Here is a 16,008-nt window from a genome sequence, read left to right on the forward strand (position 1 = left end):
CATGTCATTGGCAAACAGTGATAGTTTGAGTTCTTCTTTTCCTATTCGTATCCATTGCTGGTGCAGTCACTCTGGAAAGCAGTATGGAGATTCCTCAGAAAACTTGGAATGGAACCAACATTTGACTCAGCTATCCCACTCCATGGCCTATACCCAAAGGACTTAAAATCAGCATACTACAGTGACACAGTCACATCAATGTTTATAGCAGCTCAATTCACAATAGATTGTGAAACCAACCTAGATGCCCTTCAACAGATGAATGGACAAACTGTGGTATATATACACAATGGAATATTATTTGGCCATAAAGAAGAATAAAATTATGGCATTTGCAGGTAAATGGATGGAGCTGGAGAATATCATGCTAAGTGCAATAAGTTAATCCCAAAAAATCAAAAGTCAAATGATTTCCCTGATAAGTGGATGATGATACATAATGGGGGGCAGGAGGCAAGAATGGAGAAGGATGGACTGTATAGAGGAAAATGAGGGGTGGGGACAGGATGGGAGAAGGAAAGATAATAGAATGAAACAAACATCATTACCCTATGTACATGTATGATTATGCAAACGGTGTGACTTTACTTCATGTACAACCAGAGAAACGAAAGTTGTACCCCATTTGTGTACAATGAATCAAAATTTTTAAAAAAGAATTAAAAAAACACCCCAAGGAAGTTTGGTGAGTGGATAATTATGGACTGGAAGCAGGAAGAGAATGCTCTGAGGGGCTAAAGACAAGCTACAAAGGCTTAGCCTCACTGAAGCTGGCTGAGTCAGGGGAATTTTCTTCCAGGACAGTGAAGGCCTTCCTGGTTTACTGCCCATCAGTCTCCACCACCAGATCCTGAAGCCCTGGAGGGTATGGGCCACATCTGTTATCTGTGTCCCCTGTGTCCAGCACTGGTCCTGACACTATAGCACTGTCCTCAGGATTGTCAGGAGGGAATGCTGCAGAGAAAAGATGTGGAAATGAAGTTGAGGTTAAGGCCAAATCGTTAAAGCCAAGTCTTTGGTCCAAGCCAAGTCAACCTCAGAGGCAGAGCATTCTATCCTTTCCATTTCCACAAAGGACTTGGTTCCCAAAAGGAAAGGTGTAAACTAAAACCAGAGGTGACTTGTTCTTTGAGAGAAACCCTGATAATAGACATGACCCAACTTCATCTTGGAAGAGGAAAACGGTTTCATATAAAGAAATATCTAAGTATGTCCATGGTGGAGAGGAAGGCCCAAATATCTTGATATAAAAAGAAGTGGGGGACTTTCATTTCTTTGCCACTGAAGGAAGGGGAGCTACTGAGCTAGTCACTCAAATATTTTATGGAGCTCTTACTATGTTCCAGGAAACTATGATAAGTGTGTTAAAAAGGACTAAGACACAGTCCCTGTCCCCAGAGCACTCAGGCTTTCTAAAGGGCACAGGTTTAGAAGAAGAGAGGAGAAGAACTGAGAATGGGACAATCAGTAAGTCATCTTCTCCAACAGCAAATGTGATAGAGCCTGAATAACTCAGTAAGAACTTGTAGGCAGATAGAATAAATAGCACAGGCGAATGCAGACATGGTAGAGTCAATTAGCCAGATATGCATCTGTGGACCTGTACAGGACAGCTAACAAGAACCAGTTCACAGATGTCCCTGTGTGCTGTACTGGAAGATATGGACCTTATCTTAAGAGAAGTCAGTAGCACTGAAGGAGGTAAGTTAAAAAAATTACATACATATATATATATATATATATATATATATATATATGAACATATACATCTATTATATAGATATAGATATAGATATGGTCTGGTTTGTATTTTACTAGTCATTCTATTATAAAAAGTAAGAAGGAAAGGTAGAAAGAGGAATAGGAAAGGTATCAGTAATACAAGAAGTTAGGATACAGTTGTAGTCATTCAAAGGAGAACAGGTAAAGGCTTCAATAGGAATTCAAAATTCTTAGTAGAGGCAAAGTCAGTGCAGGGAAGGATCCATGAATAAATAAGGCTCAGGAGCACACCAAACAGGCTTCTCTACAGCTATGGTGGATGCAAAGTTGAAAAGTAATCAGGAGAATAAGATAGGATCTATACCAATCATGGTTGTTCCTCCCGAATCCAAGAGTTCAGACTTCCACTTTCACAAGACAACTTGGATGTGGCCTCAAGGGTGCTGATGTTCTGGTCTATGATTCTTATACCCCTTGGTGGACATTTCCAGAGAGTAGGAGAGACTGGGCGCCCTTGGTTCTTAATAGTAATTATGTGACTTTCACTCCAAATAAAGAGTAAATAGGCCAGCTCCACGCACCTCCTTTCTATTAGGGTTTTACAGGATTTAAGTTCATGACTAAGAAAAATGAGATTTTTGTCTAACAACTGTGAATGACAGAAGAAATACATCTCACCACCTACCTTAAGGGCCCTAAGGCCTCAACGTCTGGGTTGCTTTTAGGAAGCTGGAGGAAGGCTTTAAGGGAGATAATTGAATTCCTGAGGTAGGAAGACAATAGCGATTAAGTTCTGGATGACTGGAGGAACAAAATTTGTGGGTTTTAGATAAACAGATGACAAAAAGAACCCATTTGAGATTCCAGTCTTGTCAAGTAGGGCCCCAGGGGCTTGGAATTTTCTAAAAGGACAAATATCTCAGAGTATTTATAGCCAAGCTTCTGAATATAATTCTCAGGTGTGTCTTGGAGTCTGGTACCCTTATTCTTTAAACAATTCTGAACAGTCCTAACACTGATGTAGTGATGGGCTAACTACATTCTGGACCTCCAGACTATTTTCAGTTAAAAGCTTTCTAGATTCAACAGAAATTTGACTCATGAAAGTAATAATGGCTAGTGTTTATTGAGAGTCTATGTATATAAGTACTGTTTTTTAACTACTTTTTGTTTTTGTTTTTGTTCTGTCCTGGGGATGGAACCCACTGAGTCACACCCCTAGCCCCCTTTTTTATTTTTTATTTTGAGACAGGGTTTCACTAAGTTGCCCAGACTGGCCTCAAATTTGTAATCCTCCTACCTCAGTCTACCAAGTAGCTGGGATTACAGCACCTAGCTACTTGGTATTCAGCACCTAATTTGTAGAACAGACCTGTGAGGTAGATATTATAACAAACCCACAATTTAGATGGGAAAATTGGGCCCAGTGACTTTAAGCATCAAGCTCAGAGACACACAGCAGCATTAGTATTGGAAGCCCAGTGATTTGACTCCAGAGCCCACCCCTAGCCATAGTGCATGGAGCAGCAGGGGTGCTGCTTGATGAAGCTTCGTGCACTCTATCCTACAGTCCAGTCTTTGATTGTACACAAAAACATATACTCCCTGGAAGGGTGAAGAGGAGAGTCTAAAGATAGAAGTAATAAAAGGAATCTAACCCAGAAGACATTTTCTTTACATTTACATAAAATGTTAAGTAAGATATTAATGTTTCTGAAATAATTAAAATTCTTAGTGAAATGGCTAAAGGTTTTCTGTGGAACCCAGCTTGAGAAATCCATGTGTGATCCAGGCTGCTTCCTCTTCCAGACAAGCCTGCATTTGTATCTAATGAATGTCGACTAAATCAATGTCATTGTCACTCTGAATTGATGAAGACACTATTCTGGTTTCCAAACTTGTTCCTCCATCTAGGAGCTGAATAAAATTTGATGAATGTGCCAGGCACGGTGGTGCGTGCCTATAATCTCAGTAACTCAGGAGGCTAAGGCAGGAGGATCGAAGTTTTACAGTCAGCCTCAGCAATTTAGTAAGGCTGTAAGCAACTTAGTAAGACACTGCCTCAAAATAAAACATAAAAAGGGTTGGGGATATGGCTCAGTGATTAAGCATTCCTGGGTTCAATCCCTGGTACCAAAATAAATTGATGAATGAAAGAATAAATGAATCATCAAATAAATATGTCTGTGCTTCCCCATTCCTTCCTTAACCTTGGAACCCCCTTCTGCATTTGCTGCCCATTTGCCCAAAGGCAATGAAGAATTCTTTGTCACCATAACGGTGAAGATTGTACCATCACTTCCTCTGTTCTGACATGACTAGTCTATCTTCAGGATTGTCCACTAATCCCAGGTCTGTATCGCAACCTTTCCTATCCCTAAACTATTATATAGTTGTCTTTGTCTCACTCGCCCGTCTTCTTCCTTGGAACACTATTCTCTGCTCTTATTGCTGATATGCAGATCATTGGAACCAGAGAGAACCTCCTGCCAAACCTGGAAACCTCTTCAGAACATCTTCACCATCCATCCCGTGTTGCTTGGAAAATGATCCTTCATTTCCATCTCATCACTGTTAATAAATCTTTTTCCATTAATTAACAGACATATCCATTCATAGATGATTGCATGAATTCATTTTTATTTCTCAGACACACATGAGAATTATGTGCCATGAAATGTGCAGGACTCCCAGGGGATATAAAGGTGAATAAGCCCTGGTCCCTGCTCACTGCTGTTTCTAGAACCTAACAGACTGGGCCTGCTGGAAAACAGATATATGAGCCATGAGCAACAGTACCATAATTCAGTAAAATCCCATCAGTGTGTGCACCAAACACAAGGCTAGGACAGAAGAGCTAATAAATAATGACATCACTCAGGAACAACTGGGGTTGGCCTGGAGAGACTTCACAGAGAAAGCACTGTATAAATTGAAGCTAGGGATGAGTCTGGAATATTCAGGTCAACAGGGTGGAATGGGGTGTGCACTGGGGGTTGGGAGTCTGAAGCTTACTATAAACTGATAATTCTTCCATATCACGTGACTTTAGGAAGTGGAATATGTAAGAGTATTTGCTAAAAGGGTGTTTCCATGCATTGCCTGTGTCTAGGTGAACTGATCTAACCCTTTCAGAAAGTAATTTGGTAAAATGAATCAAGAACTACAAAATGATCGTATCTTAGACCAGCCAATCACATCTGTGTAAATCTATCTTGATGAAATGATACTAAATGCAGAAAAGATTAGATGCACAAAGATAGCATATACTGTTTTAGAGCATCAAAATAGGGGAAAATTGGGAAATAAGCCTCCATGCCCTGAACGGGGAGATAAACAATGCTACACTTATTAGAGGGACTATCGTGAAGCTATTAGTTTTGAATATTATGTGACGACTTGAAGTATTTATTCATATAATGTTGAATAGAAAAGAAACAATGGTGTAAATGTGATCACAACCTTATTTTTAAAATCTTACATAAAACAAAGTGTGTTTAAGAAATGGCACCAAAATGCTTTTAAAAGTTGGGTTAGAATGAGGGGAGTTTTGAGAGAGACTTTCCTTTCTTTACAGTATTTTCAAACTTTCTGTTATAGATATATGGTTGTTTTATTCACTTATAACCTGTAAGTATTTGAGTTTTTTGTTTGCTTTTGTGTTTTTAATCTGTGCTGTAAATTTCACTTTAAAACCTTGCTGTGAATTTCTTCTAGAAGTCCTCTTCCCATTACTTTGTAAGTATTCAAATTTAAAAGCACTGTGGATTTATATTTAACCATACAAAAGCTGACAAAGTCGAGCACATTTCCTAGTCTCTGCTTTCCTAGGACCTCAAGATCATTAAAAGAAGCAACACTGACACTTCACTACAGTGCTATGGTTTAGATATGAGGTGTCTCCCAAAAGATCATGTGTGAGACAAGGCAAGAATTTTCAGAGGTGCAATGATTAGATCATGAGAGGTGTAACCCCATAAGTGGATTAATCCACTACTATGAATTAACTGGGGGATAACTATAGGCAGGTAGGGTGTGGCTAGAGGAAGTTGGTCTGTGGGAATGTACATATTTGGGGTTCATATTGTGCCCCTGGTGAGTGGTGTCCTCTCTCTCTCTGCTTCCTGGTGGCTGTGCTATGATTTACTTTCCTCTTCCACATCCTTCCACCACAGTGTTCTGCCTCACCTCACACCCAGAGCTGTGGAGCTGGCTGATCATGGACTGAACTGCTGATACCATGAACCAACATAACTTTTCTCCTCTACATTGTTCTTGTTAGATTTTTCTTCTTCTTCTTTTTTTTTTTTTTTTTTTTGGGTCACAGAGAGGAAAAGGCTTACTAAAACATATGGCTTCTATATGTAAAGACACTCTTCTAAGCTCTTCACAGCTATTAATTCATTGAATACTCACAACAATCCCATGGGATAAATATTATTATCAATTTTTTGACAACTAAGCAAATAGATACTTGAAAAGTTAAGCACTCTCCCAAGGTCATCCAGCTAGTCAGAAACAGAGTCAGGATTTGAAGGCAGGGAATACAGTTAAAGGGTCTTTGCTCTTAATCACACAAAGAAAGGTTTGCAATAGGCGGCTAGTTGCACAGACAGGCAGCAGGCATGGGAATACACACAGATAATTGCTGGTGGGGTGGGGACTAGGGATGGAGGGTGGAGGTAGACAGAAGTCAAGGATTACTAGTGGAAGGCTTGGTCTCTGGCAGCAACTCTTCTTTCTGGGCAAGAGGATGGCAGATGTAGAATGGCATCTGAAATATGAGAAGTCACCCCTGTGCAAATACCTGGCTCAGAGTCAGTATGGATTAGAGGTAGCACTTAGCTAAATGTGAAAGGTATGAGAAAACCATGGCTTCCATAAATTGGGTGGGTCTTGATGTTTTCTATAGCAATCATTCCTGAAGCACACATTGTGACTGATCCTTTTCTGATGAGTTGATTTACGTTAAAAAGCTCAGGTTTTGCCCTAACTTTAGACAGACACTCCAGGGATAGACCTCTCATGACTATCTAATCTAAACCCTGCCCCTCCTTCTACTCTTAACTTACAATCATACATTCTTACAACAGAATAGGATAAATATCCACTAGAAATAATGAGGGAGGTACCAGGTGCACAGAGAGGCATTGCTAGCCCCTATTAAAAGTGAATAACCAAAGGGGTCAGGAGTCATTGTGTAAACACAATGACAGGTGCAATTATATTAAGTACTGAATTAAGTATTGACTGATTCTTCTGTTGACTCTGATTGGCGTTTCTCTATAATCTCTAGATTGAACAAATGTTTAGATGCTATATCTGGGCTGTTGATCATTAGTATATTATTCTTTTAATTCATTAGTTTCAAGTCTTGGAAAAAAAGTTTCTGATGGGAGTAGCCAGAGCACTTAGACAGACCAAAGAAATTAAAGGGATACGAATTGGAAAAGAAGAACTCAAACTATCCCTATTTGCTGATGATATGATTATATACTTAGAGGAACCAGGAAATTCCACCAGAAAACTTTTAGATCTCATAAGTGAATTCAGTAAAGTAGCGGGATATAAGATCAATGCACATAAATCTAAGGCATCTATACATAAGCGATGAATCTTCAGAAAGAGAAATTAGGAAAACTACCCCATTCACAATAGCTTCGAAAAAAATAAAGTATTTGGGAATCAATCTCACAAAAGAGGTGAAAGACCTCTACAATGAGAACTACAGAACACTAAAGAAAGAAATTCAAGAAAACCTTAGAAGATGGAAAGATCTCCCATGTTCTTGGATAGGAAGAATTAATATTGTCAAAATGGCCATACTACCAAAAGTGCTATACAGATTCAATGCAATTCCAATTAAAATCCCAATGATGTACCTTACAGAAATAGAGCAAGCAATTATGAAATTCATCTGGAAGAATAAAAAACCCAGAATAGCTAAAGCAATCCTTGGCAGAAAGAGTGAAGCAGGGGGTATCGCAATACCAGATCTTCAACTCTACTACAAAGCAATAGTAACAAAAACGGCATGGTATTGGTACCAAAATAGAAAGGTGGATCAATGGTACAGAATAGAGGACACGGACACAAACCCAAATAAATACAATTTTCTCATACTAGACAAAGGGGCCAAAAATATGCAATGGAGAAAAGATAGCCTCTTCAACAAATGGTGCTGGGAGAATTGGAAATCCATATGCAACAGAATGAAACTAAACCCATATCTCTCACCATGCACGAAACTAAACTCAAAATGGATTAAGGATCTCGGAATCAGACCAGAGACCTTGCATCTTATAGAAGAAAAAGTAGGTCCAGAGTTTCAACATGTCAGCTTAGGACCAGACTTCCTCAACAGGACTCCCATAGCACAAGAAATAAAAGCAAGAATTAATAACTGGGATAGATTCAAACTAAAAAGCTTTCTCTCAGCAAAGGAAACTATCAGCAATGTGAAGAAAGAGCCTACAGAGTGGGAGAAAATCTTTGCCAATCATACTTCAGATAGAGCGCTAATCTCCAGAATCTATAAAGAACTCAAAAAACTCTACACCAAGAATGTAAATAATCCAATTGACAAATGGGCTAAGGAAATGAATAGACACTTCACAGAAGAAGATATACAAGCAATCAACAAACATATGGAAAAATGTTCAACATCTCTAGTAATAAGAGAAATGCAAATCAAAACCACCCTAAGATTCCATCTCACCCCAATTAGAATGGCAATTATCAAGAATACAAGCAACAACGGGTGTTGGCGAGGATGTGGGGAGAAAGGTACACTCTTACATTGCTGGTGGGGCTGCAAATTAGTGCAGCCACTCTGGAAAGCAGTGTGGAGATTCCTTAGAAAACTTGGAATGGAAACACCATTTGACCCAGCTATCCCACTCCTCGGCCTATACCCAAAGGACTTAAAATCAGCATATTACAGAGATACAGCCACATCAATGTTCATAGCTGCTCAGTTCACAATAGCCAGATTGTGGAACCAACCTAGAAGTCCTTCAACTGATGAATGGATAAAGAAAATGTGGGTTTTCCCTGAGACTGCCATATTAGTCATTCAACTCTAGGTTTTATTCTCCTGCTTCAGAGTCCCAGTTTGCTCTGCTGTGCAGGGATTGAAGATCCCTAGGGACAAAGACTGGCTCCTGAGCACCTGGAAATGATGGCGGACTAGAGGGCGGCTGCATTTCATGTTGCTCCAGGACTCAAGATTCAAAAGAGGAGATAGTGACTTGGGACCAACTCAAAGCCGCCGGGTGAGTTTCTCCCATAGGGGAGGCGTCCCCGATGGGGCAGTAGCCCCGGAATGCAGAGAACTTTGTGAAGTAGAGTGACTCGGCGGGTCGCCCCTCCCCCGCCAGAGCGGTAAACACCGACAGCGAAGTGGAGCGAAAAATGGCGGATTGAAGTTTCCAGGACCGCGGGCAGATTCTCTAACCTAAGGAGACTCGTCTGCGAAGGGTGAGGCTCCCAAGCCCAGGAGGGAGGTCCGGGCCCCTGGGAACGTTGCCTGCGAAGGCTGCCCTGCCCAGGCGGCAAGACACACCTCCCCCGCTGGAGCAGTGAACTCAGAAAGCGGGGAACTTTGCAAAGGAGGTTGTGCGACACACCGCTTGGTTTTGAAGCGATCTGCCAGGGCTCCAGCGGCTGCCAGAGAAAGAGTGGCTGCCAGAGAAAGAGAACGTTGCCTGCGAAGGCTGCCCTGCCCAGGCAGCGAGTTGTTTGGATCCAGCAACCGCCTGAGCAACGGGGAGGGGACTGCCCAGAGGAGGTGGAGGTACGCAGTGAGTGGCTTGGTCTCCAAGCGCCCACACAGAGCACCAGGTGGCTGTCTGGAGGAAGAGATGAGCGACGGGTCACTGGGGCTTGGAACATATGTACGAGGCTCCAAGTGACTGGTCAGAGGGCGGGTCGCATAGCCAGGCGATTAGGTGCATAGCAAGGTCCGGTCCAGCGACCTAGGCACCTTTTCTTGAATGAACTACACAGAGACAAGCTGAGGGGAGAAGTGAAGGTTCCAGGACTTCGGGCAGCTTCTCTAAGAAGGGACAACCTAAGGAGACTCGTCTACGAAGGGTGAGGCTCCCAGGCCCAGGAGAGCTACACAGAGACCAGCTGAGGGGTGGAGCGAAGGTTCCAGGACTTCGGGCAGCTTCTCTGAGGAGGGGCTACCTAAGGAGACTCGTCTGCAAAGGGCAGGGCTCCCAAGCCCAGGAGTTAGGTCCAGGCCCCTGGAAACGTTGCTTGGGAAGGCTGCCCTGCCCAGGCGGTAGTTGTGGACTGAGGGGAACCTCTAGGAGGGGAACGGACTAGCGAGACCTCCCCACCGAGTGGGTCTTCCCCGCCGAGTGAGGTTTTCCCACAAAGACGGTAAAACCAGAGACACAGGCCCAAACAGGCATTGCCTCAGCCCGCAGTCTAGTTCCCCTTTGGATGACCATTGGTCAACAAGTAGAGGCACCTCTGCCCTCTAGCAGGGAATATACCCCACCTGAAGACCACCACCCCTAGAGAGGCAGCTACCTAGGGGAACACCGAAGTATCAACTTCCTCTAAGACTTCAGGCTACTGAAGGATAAGAGGGGATACACTAGCAATCTTCAGGGACATTATAAGTCAATAGAGGAAATCTGCAACATCTCTGCAGTCCACTGATACCTGAACAATATGAGAAAACAAGGGAAGAAAATGCCTCAAACAAATCTGGATGTTATATCAATAAAATCCAATGACAGCATGGCAGAAGAAATGTCAGAAAGGGAGTTCAGAATGTACATAATCAACATGATAAGGGAAGCAAACGATGAAATGAAAGAGCAAATGCAGGCATTGAATGAACGCACCAATAGACAGTTAAAAGCAAATACAGGAAGCAAAAGACCATTTCAATAAAGAGTTAGAGATATTGAAAAAAAAACAAACAGAAATCCTTGAAATGAAGGAAACAATAAACCAAATTAAGAACTCCATAGAAAGCACAACCAATAGGATAGAACACCTGGAAGACAGAACCTCAGATATTGAAGACAAAATATTTAACCTCGAAAACAAAGTCGAACAAACAGAGAAGATGGTGAGAAATCATGAACAGAATCTCCAAGAACTATGGGATATCATGAAAAGGCCAAATTTGAGAATTATTGGGATTGAGGAAGGCTTAGAGAAACAAACCAAAGGAATGAACAACCTATTCAATGAGATAATTTCAGAAAATTTCCCAAATCTGAAGAACGAAATGGAAAATCAAGTTCAAGAGGCTTACAGGACTCCAAATACACAAAATTACAACAGACCCACACCAAGGCACATTATAATGAAAATACCTAACATACAAAATAAAGACAGAATCTTAAAGGCTGTGAGAGAAAAGAACCAAATTACATTCAGGGGGAAGCCAATACGGATATCAGCAGATTTTTCAATCCAGACCCTAAAAGCTAGAAGGGCCTGGAATAACATTTTTCAAGCCCTAAAAGAAAATGGATGCCAACCAAGAATCTTATACCCAGCAAAACTTACCTTCAGATTTGACGACGAAATAAAATCCTTCCATGATAAACAAAAGCTAAAAGAATATACAAAAAGAAAGCCAGCATTACAGAACATTCTCAGCAAAATATTCCATGAAGAAGATATGAAAACAAAGAAGCAAATCAGCAAAGGGAGGATATATCCTAAAGGAACTCTCAAATAAAGAGGAACCAAGTTGTGTCAAAAATAAGCAAATAAATGAATAAAATGAGTCAAATGACCGGGAATACAAATCATATCTCAATAATAACCCTGAATATTAACGGCCTGAATTCATCAATCAAAAGACATAGACTGGCAGATTGGATAAAAAAGAAAGATCCAACAATATGTTGCCTGCAAGAGACTCATCTCTTAGAAAGAGATACCCATAGACTAAAGGTGAAAGGATGGGAAAAAACTTACCATGCACATGGACCCAGCAAAAAAGCTGGGGTATCCATCCTCATTTCAGATAAAGTGGACTTCAAGCCAAAGTTAATCAGAAGGGATAAAGAAGGACATTTCATAATGCTTAAGGGAACCATAAATCAGCAAGACATAACAATCATAAATATCTATGCCCCAAACAGTGGCTCACCCATGTATGTCAAACAAATCCTTCTCAATCTCAGAAACCAAATAGACCACAATACAATAATACTAGGTGATTTTAACATGCCTCTCTCACCACTGGACAGATCTTCCAAACAAAAATTGAACAAAGAAACCATAGATCTCAATAACACAATCAATAATTTAGACTTAACAGACATTTATAGAATATACCATCCAACGAAGAGTGAATACACTTTCTTCTCAGCAGCACACGGATCCTTCTCTAAAATAGACCATATATTATGCCACAAAGCTAATGTTAGCAAATACAAGAAGATAGAGACACTTCCTTGTATTTTATCAGACCATAATGTATTGAAACTAGAAATAAATGAAAGAGCAAAAAACAGAAATTACTCCAACACCTGGAGATTAAACAATATGCTATTATATGAGGAATGGATAACAGAAGATATTAGGAAGGAAATTAAAAAATTCTTAGAGGTAAACGAGAACAAAGAAACATCGTATCAAAATCTCTGGGACACTATGAAAGCGGTTCTTAGAGGAAGATTTATTTCATGGAGCGTATTTAATAAAAGAAGTAAAACTCAAAAAATAAATGACCTAACACTACAGCTCAAAGCCCTAGAAAAAGAAGAACAGACCAACACCAAAAGTAGTAGAAGACAGGAAATAGTTAAACTGAGAGCTGAAATCAACAAAATTGAAACGAAAGAAACAATACAAAAAATTGACAAAATAAATAGTTGGTTCTTCGAAAAAATAAACAAAATTGATAAACCTTTAGCCACACTAACAAAGAGAAGACGAGAGAAAACCCAAATCACTAAAATTCGGAATGAACAAGGAAATATCACAACAGACACGACCGAAATACAAAACATAATTAGAAGCTATTTTGAAAATCTATATTCCAACAAAATAGAAAATTTCGAAGATATCAACAAGTTTCTAGAGACCTATGAATTGCCTAAACTAAACGAGGAGGACATACACAATTTAAATAGACCAATTTCAAGTAATGAAATAGAAGAAGTCATCAAAAGCCTACCAACAAAGAAAAGTCCAGGACCTGATGGTTTCTCAGCCGAGTTCTACAAAACCTTTAAAGAAGAGCTCATTTCAATACTTTTCAAAGTATTCCATGAAAAAGAAGAGGAGGGAACCCTCCCAAACTCATTCTACGAAGCCAATATCACCCTGATACCTAAACCAGACAGAGACACAACTAGGAAAGAAAATTTCAGACCAATATCCTTAATGAACATCGACGCAAAAATTCTCAACAAAATTTTAGCAAATCGCATACAAAAATGTATTAAAAAGATAGTGCACCATGATCAAGTGGGTTTCATCCCAGGGATGCAAGGTTGGTTCAACATCAGGAAATCAATAAATGTAATTCACCATATCAACAGACTTAAAGTCAAGAATCACATGATTATTTCAATAGATGCAGAAAAAGCATTTGATAAAATACAGCACCCCTTCATGCTCAAAACACTAGAAAAAATAGGGATAGTGGGAACGTTCCTTAACATTGTAAAGGCCATCTATGCTAAGCCCATGGCTAATATTATTCTTAATGGTGAAAAACTGAAAGCATTCCCCCTAAAATCTGGAACAAGGCAGGGATGCCCTCTCTCACCACTCCTATTCAATATCGTCCTTGAAACTCTAGCCAGAGCAATTAGACAGACCAAAGAAATTAAAGGGATACGAATTGGAAAAGAAGAACTCAAACTATCCCTATTTGCTGATGATATGATTATATACTTAGAGGAACCAGGAAATTCCACCAGAAAACTCTTAGAACTCATAAGTGAATTCAGTAAAGTAGCAGGATGCAAGATCAATGCTCATAAATCCAATGCATTTTTATACATAAGTGATGAATCTTCAGAAAGAGAAGTTAGGAAAACTACTCCATTCACAATAGCCTCGAAAAAAATAAAATACTTGGGAATCAATCTCACAAAAGAGGTGAAAGACCTCTACAATGAGAACTACAGAACACTAAAGAAAGAAATTAAGGAACACCTTAGAAGATGGAAAGATCTCCCATGTTCCTGGATAGGCAGAATTAATATTGTCAAAATGGCCATACTACCAAAAGTGCTATACAGATTCAATGCAATTCCAATTAAAATCCCAATGATGTACCTTACAGAAGTAGAACAAGCAATCATGAAATTCATCTGGAAGAATAAGAAACCCAGAATTGCTAAAGCAATCCTTCGCAGGAAAAATGAAGCAGGAGGTATTGCAATACCTGAACTTCAACTGTACTACAAAGCAATAGTAACAAAAACGGCATGGTATTGGTACCAAAATAGACAGGTAGATCAATGGTACAGAATAGAGGACACGGACACAAACCCAAACAAATATAATTTCCTCATACTAGACAAAGGGGCCAAAAATATGCAATGGAGAAAAGATAGCCTCTTCAATAAATGGTGCTGGGAAAATTGGAAATCCATATGCAACAAAATGAAAATAAACCCATATCTCTCACCGTGCACAAAACTAAACTCAAAATGGATTAAGGACCTCGGAATCAGACCAGAGACCCTGCATCTTATAGAAGAAAAAGTAGGTCCAGATCTTCAACATGTCGGCTTAGGACCAGACTTTCTCAACAGGACTCCCATAGCACAAGAAATAAAAGCAAGAATCAACAACTGGGATAGATTCAAACTAAAAAGCTTTCTCTCAGCAAAGGAAACTATCAGCAATGTGAAGAAGAGCCTACAGAGTGGGAGAAAATCTTTGCCAATCATACTTCAGATAGAGCACTAATCTCCAGAATCTATAAAGAACTCAAAAAACTCAACACCAAGACTACAAATAATCCAATCGACAAATGGTCTAAGGAAATGAACAGACACTTCACAGAAGAAGATATACAAACAATCAACAAACATATGGAAAAATGTTCAACATCTCTAGTAATAAAAGAAATGCAAATCAAAACCACCCTAAGATTCCATCTCACCCCAATCAGAATGGCAATTATCAAGAACACAAGCAACAACAGGTGTTGGCGAGGATGTGGGGAAAAAGGTACACTCATACATTGCTGGTGGGGTTGCAAATTAGTGCAACCACTCTGGAAGGCAGTATGGAGATTCCTTAAAAAACTTGGAATGGAACTACCATTTGACCCAGCTATCCCACTCCTTGGCCTATACCCAAAGGACTTAAAATCAGCATACTACAGAGATACAGCCACATCAATGTTCATTGCTGCTCAATTCACCATAGCCAGATTGTGGAACCAACCTAGATGCCCTTCAGTTGATGAATGGATAAGAAACTGTGGCATATATATACAATGGAATATTACTCAGCCATAAAGAATGATAAAATTATGGCATTTGCAAGCAAATGGACGAAATTGGAGAATATCATGCTAAGTGAGATAAGCCAATCTCAAAAAACCAAAGGAAGAATGATCTCGCTGATAAGTGGATGATGATACATAATGGGGCTTGGGAGGGGTTAGTTTGAGGGTTAGAGTGAGGGTTAGGGAGGGGGGCAAGAATGGGGGAAGGAAGGACTGTATAGAGGGAAAAGAGGGATGGGAGGGGTGGGGGGAAGGGGAAAAAAATAACAGAATGAATCAACCAACATCACCCTATGTAAACGTATGATTACACAAATGGTATGCCTTTACTCTATGTACAAACAGAGAAAGAACATGTATCCCATTTGTTCACAATAAAAAAAATAAATAAATAAATAAAAAATATTTTTTATGCAATTTGAAAAAAAAAAAAAAAGAAAAAGTGGTATATATATATACAATGGAATATTACTCAGCCATAAAGAATGATAAAATTATGGCATTTGCAGGCAAATGGATGAAACTGGAGAATATCATGCTAAGTGAGATAAGCCAATCTCAAAAAACCAAAGGAAGAATGATACCGCTAATAAGTGGATGATGACACATAATGGGGGGTGGGAAGGGTTAGTGTTGGGGTCGGAGTTGGGTTTAGGGAGGGGGGCAGGAATGGAGGAAGGAAGGACTGTATAGATGGAGGGGAAGGGTGGGAGGGGAGGGGGGGAAGGGAAAAAATGGCAGAATGAATCAAACAACATTACCCTATGTAAATTTATGATTACACAAATGGTATGCCTTTACGCCATGTACAGACAGAGAAACAACAT

At 40.0% G+C, this 16,008-nt stretch overlaps 1 protein-coding gene across 1 annotated transcript in view; it reads right to left on the reverse strand.

Moving 5' to 3' along the window:
- Ano2 (anoctamin 2) overlaps positions 1-16,008 on the reverse strand; it is a 352,538-nt gene that overhangs the window by 26,941 nt on the left and 309,589 nt on the right. The window lies entirely within an intron of this gene.

Source organism: Sciurus carolinensis, chromosome 4 (genome assembly GCF_902686445.1).
Source record: "Sciurus carolinensis chromosome 4, mSciCar1.2, whole genome shotgun sequence".
NCBI lineage: Eukaryota > Metazoa > Chordata > Mammalia > Rodentia > Sciuridae > Sciurus > Sciurus carolinensis.